We start from the raw sequence: 13,606 nt of genomic DNA, 5'->3' as shown, positions 1-13,606 counted from the left end.
AAAATAAATTTAATTCCTGCAAATGATAACATTTAGATATTTCTATTCTTCTTGTTCTTTGGTGCTTCATTAGTTTTCTGAAAAAAGAAACATATTTTGACACTTAAAAATTAAGATATCAGTTTTTATGATTTGTAAATAAGCACCATGTTATAGTACACATGTAGCTTCTGTATGCGACGATATGTCAATGTTATTCTTATTCCTATCCTCTTAAACATTTATTTCACATGTAATAATGATTGCTAAATCATTACATTTGCAAGCTTGGAGAGAGAGAGAGAGAGAGAGAGAGAGAGAGAGAGAGAGAGAGAAATTCAATATCCAACTACAGCATCAATTTGACAAAGTAAAGTATTACTCTAAATTCATTTAGCCCTTCAAGTCTTTCCATCCACTTCTCCCTTTCTGATGTGTTAACCAAAGCACAAGACAAGTTTAGATCTTATCCTGGAATGTAAATGCAACTTCACTATAGCCATGCTTAAGACAAAGAACATAACAGCTTTTAGAATCAAAATTTTAAAAGCAAAATCAAGCATGTGTTGTTAACTATTAAATAAGCTTTCAAAAGGTTTAATATTAATCTAAGGAATCTGGAAAGTTAAATATAAGTATTAACAGTGCAGTTAAGTTTTAAATTAATTTTCATGATATCATATGTATCATACCAGATTCAGAACAGGACGAAATCTTGCTATGAATGTGAGGAGAATGCCAGGATCTTGAAATTATAGTCATACATCATCAGACTACATCCAGCCAAATCTTAGTATTAAGCGTGTGTACTATAATAGCCATTTGCTGAAAAATATAAAACACAAAATAAAATGATGAATATAAACATAGTTTAAATACATTCATATTTTTAAAAAAAATACTGACTTTCATACTACAATATTACTGAAGGTTTATAGTAGAAATAAATGCCATTCTACTATTTTGAAGATGTGAGCAAATTGTGAATAACCTGTTTTAATAAAAAAATGTAATAAAATAACACTCATTTATGTGACTGACTGGTCATTTCCAACAAATACTAGTACTTGTCTTGAAATAACTTGTTAAAGAAGAAAAAAAAACCAATAAATATATGTACATTATATACATATTTGTAAAATTTACTTATATTATCTGTAAAGTAAATTAATATTTTAAATGAAATAAATAACATAAATAATGTTAATGAATAGTTATACATAATTTTATGCGTGACATGCAACATAAGATAATCAGTAAGTCTTTCCATGTTGATCTTCGACAGCTGAGAGGAAGGCCTACTCGTTGCTTCACATCAAGCTTTGCTCTAGATTTAGGCTACTTTCACTTTGAACGTTTTTAGTGTTCAGAATGCGCTTGATCTTCATTAATTGAGATATATTTTGAGTTGGCGATTGTTTTACAAAAGTGTTGTACTATCTAAATCAAATTTAGTTAGCTATAGCTGCACAGAGCTGTCTCTACACTGTGGGAAATAGGCCTATAATTTAACACGCAGGTCTGAATTTTAAATCATAAAATTGTTTATTGTTACATTAAATTTTGTAACTGTATTTCCTCACACGTTTAAATCAACACTCCGACTCTCTCCAGAGAGTGAATATAGTAGTTTTTATAAATAGAAATGATGAATGATTCCGATCGACGATCTACTCGAATTTTCTTGGAAAAACACAGCAACAGTTCTATAACATGTGCAGATTTATTCGCAATCTACCGTCAGTTGATTAATTTAATTGCTCGTAAATGAAAAAGAAATAAGACTGGTAAATCCTTACCTTTTTATCTGAAATCATCCTGCAGTTTCTGGATCTCTTCGGCGTTCGTGACGTAAAATATGACGTATACATTTGAACGACAAAATCGAAGCCGATTCAAGTTTCATTCCGGAATTGTTTACATTTGATTATAGAATTCGTAAAAAATATATTTTATTCTATATGCCTTTTATCAATAGTGATTTTAGTCATTAAACAAAAATATAGGAAGTAATTTTAAGATGTATACACCGTTTACCTACATTACTTGAAAGCAATAGAAATCCAATCATTGAATATTAAATTCACTTATAATTTCAAACAAGTTTTCATATAAAACCAATAATAATCATGCCGCAATTAATTCGAAGGTATTTAAAATGATTTTCATACATTTCCTTTGGAAATATTTTGATGTAAATCCCAATCATATAATTATGATATGAATCTTATATAATTTTGATATGATTTTATTATGATATAATTCTCATATGAAGTAGTTATCATATAATTCAAATCATATCAGAATCATATGATAGGGATTATATAATTCTTGTATGAATCAATTTTGATATCATTCTTATGTGATTTCGATATGATTCTTATATGAAAAGAACTTCATATCAGAATCATATGTGGCGAAATTGCCTATGTTCCAATGATTAAAGAAAATACATAGAAAATATGAAAATGTGCTCGTTATTTCTATTACAAGGGCATGTAGTAAAACTATAAGGTCTATTAATTATATACTTCAAATTTACATCAACAAGTCTCACAGATGAACACACAAGCATGCCGTATAAAATGGCGTCATGTGTTAACTTTTCCCGAAAAAATGAAAAATAATGCACATAAAATATAATGTTTATATACAAAATACGGATGTAGATGTTATTAATAAATCTTGTATAGTTTTCATATCATTTAGAAGACATTTTTTTCATATCATTTAGAAGACAATAACGGATGACAATCAATTTCATATGCCCGTTATGAATCGCTTGCTTTGTATTCCTGACCTTGCCATTGTTCAGCGTCGCACGTCCAAAGATTGGACCAATCAAAATCCACTACCTCATATTCGTTTACAGCTGTGTGAGCATACTCAAATGCACAAACTGCTGGTTGTTTGACAGCAGACTATCTCTTGGGTAAGTAACATATAAACTAATATCCTATGTATTATAGTACCATGAACATGTAAATTTCTATAAAATAAGCAAATAAGTAATGTCTTATGAAGCAGTATTATAAATGTATTTGGTAAATATCGATTAAAAAGTCAGTAGTATTTGATTCTTATTTTAAAGAATAACTGATTCTTTAATCAGGTTACAGAATGCTTTATGATGATCAAATATTTTGTCTATTGTTCCAAATGAACAAAGTATATGTTTTTAATCAATAGTATTTTTAGTATTCTGTTAATTGAATTACAGATAAATATGTATACAAAATCATGATAAACTTGCAATTAGATGCATAGAGGAAAGCTTATTCCCATAGAATGGTGAGATAATTCCCCATGAATGTGTCTATGATATTTTTAATTGCAACTTATTTTTATGATTATAATGGGAAAAGTGTATATTGTATATGCACTGAAACTGTAAGAGTTACCTCACTTTAATTAATTAATGTACATATTAAATTTATCGCTATGTTATTATGTGTTAAATCAGATCTAGATAGAAACTTAGTACTCGTTGCATTACATGTATGATATAGTAGCATAAGGAATTTTAGTTTATATTTGCAGGGCTCTCTATCATTTTATTAATTTCAACTCTCATTGTTTGTCACTGTGTCCACAATAAATATATGAACCCTCAACAGGCGTTTTTAATAGGTAACACCTGTGACAGTAATAAGGTATATAATGCCAATGGAAACTTTATTATTACCAATATGTTAGTAGATAATAAATATAATATAACTTTGGTTAATTTATATGGACCAGATTTTTACTCAAATGTTGGAAATATTATAGAGGAATTTGGTAACGAATTCGTTATTATATGTGGAGACTGGAATGTAGTTCAAGATTTTAAGTTAGATTGCCATAATTATGTCAAAGAAAACAACCCCAAAAATAGGATAGAAATACAAAATCTTAAAAATAAATCCAATCTGGTAGACAACTGGAGAGTAAATAACCTAACTTCAAAAAATTTTACCTGGACTCGTCGAAATCCCACAAAACAAGCTCGATTAGACTATTTTCTCATATCTGAAGAGTTAATGTCAATTTTAGGAAATGTTAAGATTATTCCAGGTTATAGAACAGATCACTCAATAATTAATATTGAATTTAAGATCAATGATTTCGAACGAGGTAGAGGATTCTGGAGATTCAATAACTCTTTGTTAATAGACAAAGAATATATATTGAAAATCAAAGAAATTATTAATGACACAGTTTTTGAATATACAAGGCCTCCATACGTGCCAGGGCCTGATGCGGAATTATATATCCGCAAAGATTTATTCTTAGATGTATTGCTAATGAAAATCAGAAGCTTATCCATATATTATTCATCACTTAAAGCTAAAGAAAGAAAAAATAGGAAAAAAGATTTTATCATTCAGATTAAAGCTCTACAAGAAATGTATGAAATGTGTCCTTCACAACTTTATTCAGATTTATTAAATGAACTTCAAACAGAGTTGGAAGATATAAGAAAATATGAACTTAGTGGACTACTAATAAGAAGTCATTGCAAATGGATAGAGGAAGGAGAAAAACCTACTAAATATTTTGCTGCACTTGAAAAAAGAAACTATATAAATAAAAACATATCTAGGCTAATAAATGACCAAGGAGTAGAGATCAATCATCAAAATGAAATCTTACATGAAGTAAAAAAAATTTATAAGTCATTGTATGAGAATAAAGATCATTTACTTGATGAAGTAAATCTTCAAGAAGTAATTATGGAAAAGGATGTAAAAAAAAGTTACAGAAAGTATGAGAAATAAATTAGAATTAGAAATAACTAAAAAGGAAATATTAGAGGCATTAAAACTATTTAAAAATGATAAATCACCAGGAACAGATGGATTTACAGCAGAATTTTTAAAATTTTTTTGGTCTGATATTGGATCTTATATATTTAATTCCTTTAAATGTAGTCTTGATTCTGGTATCCTTTCTCACTCACAAACACAAGGAATCATTTCAATCCTACCAAAAGGACAAAAGCCCAGAGAATATCTTAAAAATTGGAGGCCAATTTCACTTCTTAATGTAACCTATCAGTTATTATCAAGTGTCCTGGCTAGCCGTATGAAGCCCATTCTTGTTGACATAATCCACGAAAATCAAAAAAGTTTTTTAGCAGGGAGATATATCGGGGAGAATTCCAGACTACTTTATGATATTATACAATACTGCAATGAAACTAATACCCCAGGTCTAATTCTCATACTTGATTTTGAAAAGGCATTTGACTCAGTCTCTTGGAAATTTATTTCTAAAGTTTTAACATTTTTTAATTTTGGTGAGAATTTCCAGAATGCAATAAGAACTTTATTTAATAATGCAAAACTTTGTGTGATACAAAATGGTATATTTTCAGAATTTTTTAATATGGGCAGGGGATGTAGACAAGGGGACCCAATCTCACCATATATTTTTATACTTTGTGCGGAAATAATGGGCCTTATGATAAGAAACAATATATTAATTGAAGGGATTAGTGTAATGAACAAAGAATATAAATTACTACAATACGCAGATGACACAGTGTTATTATTAAAAGGTTCGAAAAATTCAATTAAGTCAGCACTTTCTTTGGTTAATAAATATGCAAAATACTCAGGATTAAAACCTAATTATTATAAAACTAAGTGTGTAAAAATAGGACCCTTATCAAACAAATCAAATGAATATTTCAAGGATTTTGAAAAAGTTAACTGGTCTCAGGAACCATTTACAGTTTTAGGCATTACTTATTGTGTAAACTTAGATAATACATATATGAACGAGTTAAACTTTAAACCAAAAATCAATGAAATGAAACTATCAATAAGCGCATGGTCTAGAAGAATGCTATCTACAGCAGGACGTATCACAGTAATTAAAAATGTGATTCTTCCAAAAATTACGCATCTCTTAATAAGTCTTCCTAATCCTCCAAGAAAACATATAAAGGAAATTGAAACAATTTTTTATAATTACATATGGAATTCAAAAACATCAAGAGTAGCCAAAAGTAGCATTATTCAAAGTTATGAAAAGGGTGGGCTAAGAATGATATGTCTTGATTCTTTTTGCAAAAGCTTGAAAATCACCTGGATACGTAGATTTTTTAATGATGCTTGTCAGTCAAGTTGGAAAGACTTGATAATAAGTACTTTTCCAAATATTTTAAATATGACAATTGTTGGAAGACAAATACTATATCAACTGTCAAAAACTTGTAAAAATCTATTTTGGAAAGATGTTTTTTTGTCATTTTTTGAACTTAGAAAATGTACTGACAGTGAATTATCTATTTTAAGCCCGATATGGTTTAATGAGTCTATATGTATTAATAACAAATATGTCTTTTATAAGCAATGGGTTTTAAAAGGTGTACATCAAATACTACATTTTTTCAACAATGATGGCCCATAAAAACAGTTGTTATAAAAAAAAGGTATATAATGCCATTATAATATACCAAGAGAAGTATCAAAGATTTAGAAGTATTATAATTGACGTTAATAACGTTAAAAATTGACAGCACCGCTAATAACAGGATATTGCCCGTTTATGTTACAAGAACAAATTCTGGGCAACATTTGGTTATTATGGCGTGTTCAACATCGTCGTGCAGTGGCACGTGAATAACCCTAACCTAACATACACATTTATTCAATTTGTATGAGTAAGTTGTGCATAAATCATTTCCATTTTGTATTTCTTATAGTCTCATTTCGGCACAGGCGCAGAAAAAAACTACGAACGAATTGATATTTATTCAAGTCGATCACCAATGTTAAATCGTACGTTGAAACTGTTTTTCCCTTCTTTTGTCCCGAGAACGACTTATGCCGCCATGTTTTATCTCCACGCCCCTATTATAGCCACCCTATATAAGCAGCTATTTTTCAAATGTTCAAATTATTGTTCTGTTCATGCTGGTATGACCGAACATGCTGTCTCTCTTAAAGTATTATTCTGAATAATACAATGCATGCGGAAGGTCACCCTAAAATTTTGTCTTTATGAAAAGGTGCACAGAAAGGGGAACACATGTACAGCTTACAAGTACGAATAAACTGTAAGGATTTCATTAGAATGGCTAACCATGTCAACTGTTTCTGGAATATTTTATAAAATATTCTTATGTGTTATGATTAACGCTCCTAAATTTAATAATATGCATCTCGATATCTTCAATTCTACACTTTTAAATAAACGTTACTTAACCAGAGGGCTACATCATTGCAGCTAAACCTAAAGGTATTTTGAACCCTTTATATAGTATCGTTAGATGATTGAGAATATCACTTCAACGATTCGGAATAGACTGTGTTTCTTTTCAACCTACTAGTATTCTAGAAATCTTAATTTTATGACTACACTTAAAACATATCCTTTATTGAGTAAATATAATGTTAAAATATGTATAGTGCAATTTTCTTCTTTTAAGCCAACCTTAATTTGGCCCAACATGCAAGAGGCTTGGAAGCGGTTTACTAGTATATATTGAAGGTTTAATTGTCACAGAAGGTCTATTTAAAGTAACGAGACATCTTCAAGCAGTCAGGTCATCAACGATAGTCGACAACTTTATGTTCTTATAATGCAATGTACCATACATGGCTTGTTCTCGGAGATTAACCTGATCCTAAAAGAAGTGTCCGAATATCTAAAGCAAAACTCGATTGGCCTGCTACAGAGACGGTTTTGTTGTTGAAAGCTTTGCTAACAAATCTCACTAGTCCATTCATGCGCGTCACTAGTTATATAACGAGGCATTTGGCCATTACCCATACTTGGTCGAATTTCTTCACTTTGACATATTCGTCGTACTGGGCCATGATGGCAGCTTATGGAGCCTTCACAGGCATGAATCCATAGATCAACGCTCTCACGGATTATCGGGGTGGCTAGTCCCTCGACGAGATTTTGGCTCTCTCACTGTAGTCCGGGCGGTCTGCCAGGTTAAGACCTGGGAGCAGTCATCATGGGGATCGTATTAAGCCAGACCCCCGGCAACCGTGCGGCACCCGGCGGGCGCCCCTGCTAGTGTCTCTGAATCCGGCCGAAGCACGGACCACCCTAGGGCTTGCTCCGTAGCCTTACTAGGTGTTGGGAAGACCCAGGTATTCTGTGATGTTCGGAGCACACGGAAAGCAATTGTTACGCCTACCCCCCTGATAGATGGCTGCCTCACAGGGTACTGTGAGGGGTACCTCCCATGTGGGAGGAGAAATCAGGCAGCTGGTTCCCCAGCCGGCCATCTAAGATTCTAGCCTATAGCACATCTACCGCTCGGTGATCAGCTGTTAGTTTGAATCCGACTCTCACCACGAGGTCAGCTGGCCTTTAGAGTCTTTTGCTATCGTTGTCTTAATCTAGATTTCATCCGGCCCAGCTGCCGAGTCTTTCCTCGTTCTTGCGAACGCCGCACAGATTTTTCTTCGATCTTTGCATGGCGACCTCTCCATAAATATGGTCAACCTCAGGCGTTGTCATCCCCAGTGACAAGAAATATGTTTGGTCCCAGCTAAAATAAGAGCCAAGCGTCAAGGCATTGACTCGGAAACACGCCAAAGAACTAATGCCTAAGTTCGCGAAAAACCCTTTTGCAAAATCTTTATATTGGGCTTTGCAGTCAATAATTGCAATGCATTGACATGTTAGTACTATAATTTGCTGCTGGTAATGTAGAATTTGGCTTCACTTGTGATGGCACGTTCATAAAGAGCTATTAGCTTTAGCACCAATCGTCGAGGTAGTCTATTCTTGCTTGTTGTGTCCTTGGGGAATACATTGTTACCTTCAATTAAGTAATTTCGAGGACAGATATTAAGGGTGCCTAAGAAATATTTAAAATTTATTTTAATATTAAAGTGAAAAATAATAATAAATTGTTATAGAATACAAGTGACAGAATGTTACGCAGAAAAAAGGCAAATCAGTAAAATGCTTTTGTTTTACCGTTTCGGAAAAAAATTGCTTACGTGCCCTGACATAATCACTAGGTGTGAACTTCTTAGGAGGGCGCAATATTGACCTTATATGAATTGGTGTTAATACTGGAGGTTTCTCATCAGAATTTGAATCCTTTACATTTTCTGTAATTATACTGTTTTACCCTTGTGTGTCTGTCTGTCTGTCTGTCTGTCTGTCTGTCTGTCCGTCCGTCCGTAACAAAAATTTCTGTCGCATTTATCTCAGCAACTATTTATCGCAGATGCTTGAAATTTTAACACAGTGTTTGTTAAGGCATGCCATATCGTGGGATATATTTTTGTACCAATCGGACGTCAACTTCCTGTTAAATGACGACTTTGCTTATTTTTTAACCAAAATTTTCAAACAAATTTTCGTCAAAGATTTCTCAGCAACTGTTTATCGCAGGTGCTTGAAATTTTCACAGTATTTGTATAGGCATGCCATATCGTGGGATATATTTTTGTACCAAACAGACGTCAACTTCCTGTTTAATGAGTACTTTGTTTATTTTTTGCCCAAATTTTCAAACAAATTTTCGTCAAAGAATTCTCAGCAACTATTTATTGCAGATGCTTGAAATTTTAACACACTATTGGTTTAGGCATGCCATATTGTGGGATATATTTTTGTATCAATCGGACGTCAACTTCCTGTTAGATGACAACTTTGCTTATTTTTTAACCAAATTTTCAAACAAATTTTCGTCAAAGATTTCTCAGCAACTATTTATCGCAGATGCTTGAAATTTTAACACAGTGTTTGTTAAGGCATGCCATATCGTGGGATATATTTTTCTACCAATCGGACGTCAACTTATTGTTAAATGACGACTCTGCTGATTTTTTAACCAAAATTTTCAAACAAATTTTCGTCAAAGATTTCTCAGCAGCTATATATCGCAGATGCTTGAAATTTTAACAAACTATTTGTTTTGGCATGCCATATTGTGGGATATATTTTGGTATCAATCAGACGTCAACTTCCTGTTAAATAATGACTTTGTTTATTTTTTGCCAAAATTTTCAAACAAATTTTCCTCAAAGATTTCTCAGCAGCTATTTATCGGAGATGCTTTAAATTTTAACACAGTATGTTTTAAGGCATGCCATATCGTGGGATATATTTTTGTACCAATCGGACGTTATCTTCCTGTTAAATGAGTACTTTGTTTATTTTAGCCAAAATTTTCAAACAAATTTTCCTCAAAGATTTCTCAGCAGCTATTTATCGCAGATGCTTGAAATTTTAACACACTATTTGTTTAGGCATGCCATATTGTGGGATATATTTCTGTACCAATCGGATGCCAGCTTTCTGTTAAATGTCGACTTTGCTTATTTTGCATATTCACATCAGAGCGGGGGTATCACTAGTGAGCATTGGCTCACAGATATCTTGTTTGTATAAACGAAGATGGATCAATATAAAATGACGAATTTAGGCTTGGAGGGGATATCTTGTCATGATCTGTGGAATTAGATCCTTTCTGTCGGAGACTTTTGTTGGGGAGGCTGGTGTATCTATCACTAACAGGAGAGGGCAGCGACATGTTCCCCTTTTATGTCCCATTGGGCACTGTCTAGATGGTTGTAACTCAATTTTCTAAGGATTGCACAATAAAAGTTTGTAATAAGGGATTCTCCTCTTTTTATATTACCATGAATGCTTTTCTTTTTTTTTCTAGAAATTTTACCAGAGAAAATTGCCCTTACCTCATAGCTATTCTGCAATTTGGCCTTTAAGATACCTTTTGAAAGTCACCATATGATACATCAATTCTTCCGTGTTCACTTAAAAATATTAACAATATAAAATTGTATGTTGACCATGATTGTACTGACACCAGTTTGTGATTTAGTTTACGGTGAATACGTGATGCAAAAAGACGGTGCTAAAAATTTTCTTCTTTTTGATAGATTTTGCTTTTGGACCCGAATGAAATAAATTATTTAAAATCATTTTGCAAACACATGTATTAATTTTTTGGGTATCTTGTGTCACGTAGATTTTTTGTTGCTAATAGTCGTCGTCGTTAAAAACCATAGAGTAGAAAATATTAAATCTTTAAAACATCTTACCTACTTCCAGATATATTTAAAAACAATTATATAAATGCTTGGTAATGATGTCCTTGAAGCCGTTTACCAAAATTGTGAAATTCATGACTCAATGGTCCTAAATTGCCTACCGCCTAAATGAGCAGTTGTTTCTGACAAAGTTGTCATGTTGTAAATTTTGTATTTACTGCCACCCAGTAAATTCAAAATTTACAACATGACAAAAGCTTCGACGCATACATCTATTTCACATCTATTGTAAACGAGATGTTATGCTTTAATCAGAGATATTCAAATTACATAGTTGATAATAAAACTAAATAAAAAATGGGAAAAATAATTCTTTTTATTTTAACTTCTGTATTGTCTCCAAGTCCATTAAGTAATTGCTGGCAGAAATTTGTGAAAACAATGCACTGTTATGCAGAATGTCTTTTCGTCTTCTGTACCCCGAATCAACAGACCAACCCGATAACGAACTCGATTGTGTAATACAAAAAACCCTGTCGATTAAATTTACAACACGATGCTTGATACTATTTTACAGAACGTATTTCTTTGTCAGAAGCAATAAATGAAATGGTACATACTCGTTTATTTAATACACATCGAACCCGAACATTAAAAAATTAATTTTCTCAAAAATATGTCAACCAGACGCTACAAAAGAGTAAATTTGATCTGTAGTTTGACATTTCGAAGCTGTTCAGCAACTTTCATATTATTCTTCAAACGCATATAGAAAAAAGTGTGGAAAACTGAAGTGGGACAGACGGACTGACGGGCGCAGAGGAAAGCTATAGTTCCCTACGGTGAAACTACGGTAGGGGACTAATAACCAATACTGTCATGTCTTCCCATTTGTGGCCAGTCGTATTAAAATGTTCTCCAACGGGCTCCTTGATTTGGTTTGGTATTATGGTAGAGAGGTGGTTATTGATCCTTCTGCGGAGGTCACCTGTTTCACCAACGTATTGCTTAGAGTAAACTTTGCAACTGATGAGATAAATGCAGTTGTCTTTGCGGCAAGATGTGTTGCCAAATATCTTGAAGGTGCGACCTGTGATGGGGATTTTAAAACTGTCTGTGTTGGTGCTATGTTTACACAAAAGGCATCGGGGATCGGCAACCACTATTGGCAACGGGTTGTCTAATCTCGCCCTCACTACCATGTCCAGTTCCTCGGGCGTTTAAACGCAGACATTGGCGGATCCTTGAAATGATCGGCCATTCTTTCGTTAGCTTAAAGAATGGGCAGATTATTTCTAAGGATGGTGTTGAGGTTCTGAAGGGCGGGGTTATAGGTAGCGACAAGTAGAACCATGTTTTTGTGTGTTTTCTCTTTGTATTGCATAAGGGTTTCCCTGTCTTTTATAACAATCCTATCAATTGCAGTGCGTGGGCTTTATAGTTTTTCGATTACACAGATGGGATTTTAATATTCTGATGTTCTTCAAATATTTTATTAGAAGAACAGATCCGTCCGATTAGGGTTGTTAATCCTTCAGAAATTCCTCTAAAAGTATGGGGAGGATGGCAACTCGATGGCTTGAGATAAAAGGTAAGAATCAGTGGGTTTTGCATGGAGACTGAATAGTATTTCTCAATCTTCCAGGTTTGATGTTGTATCCCAAAAATACATAGTTGGAACTAGATATGTCCACTGTGATTTTTAATCGAATCGTGGCAGGATTTGGCAAAGGTAATGAAGTCATTTAGACAGTCTCGGATTTCGACCCATTTCATCTCAATATCGTATATGAACTGCAACTAGCTCAAAGATTTGAAAGGAGCTCTACGAAGCAAGTTGCGTTCCAATCTTTGTAATATTGGCATATTTTGGTGCCAATAGCTGTGCCACTTATTTGTATATAATGTTCGCCATTAAACATAAAATAATTCAGCCTGAAAACTTGTTCAAGGAACTTGAGTAGAAATTCGGTTGACGGCTGGTGAATCGTTCTACTGTCCCATACCTCCCTGCAGGGCTCGATACCTTCATCGTCAGGAATATTGAAAGGCACTGAAAAGGGCCGTTTATTCTCTTCTCCAAGGAGATAGTCTTTACTGTCTTGCTGATGGAAATCAGGAATTGGACAGTCCTAGCATCGTTGAAATGGATTTCGTCCAGTAGGTAGTGTGTGGGAAACCTTACGTCTATTCTGATGAAAGTTCTGCCAAGGATTTTATTTACATTTTGAACATTAACTGCACTATTGAAAATATCCGACTGCATGCCTACTATTGGCTCTAATCTAATGAAATGAAACTCGAGCTCATGACTCAAATAAATATGCAAAAGATGTTCCCGATTTTGAGGATTGAAAGGTAAAATGTAATTTAAGTCGGACTGGGAGCTCGATACGATACCTATTGCGATGTTAAATGCGTTCGCTATGGCTGTTATGCAGATGTGATCGCCCCATTAGGTACCTTATATGCCCTCTAAATAGGTGTCCCAGTGTAGGTTAGGAATGAACGGAGAGAAGCGGTCGCCGTCTGGTGTTTCGGGATTTTCGGAAAGCAAATTAACCACATTTCGGATATCTAGCTGACCAAGATCGGTTTGTAACTGACTTGAGAGCGATTGCGCAACATAATGAAATAGACAGCTGCCG

At 33.5% G+C, this 13,606-nt stretch overlaps 1 non-coding gene across 1 annotated transcript; it reads right to left on the bottom strand.

The window, feature by feature from the left end:
• On the bottom strand, nucleotides 1–1,993 carry LOC117683480 (uncharacterized). The gene is made up of 4 exons (XR_010710275.1): nucleotides 1,779–1,993; nucleotides 672–804; nucleotides 362–450; nucleotides 1–77 (listed from the first exon to the last, which is right to left on the bottom strand). It is a non-coding gene; the product is annotated as an uncharacterized protein (transcript).
• Nucleotides 1,994–13,606: the final 11,613 nt, after the last annotated feature.

This window comes from Magallana gigas, chromosome 10, assembly GCF_963853765.1.
Source record: "Magallana gigas chromosome 10, xbMagGiga1.1, whole genome shotgun sequence".
Classification (NCBI taxonomy): domain Eukaryota; kingdom Metazoa; phylum Mollusca; class Bivalvia; order Ostreida; family Ostreidae; genus Magallana; species Magallana gigas.
This window is presented reverse-complemented; position numbering and strand designations above follow the sequence as displayed.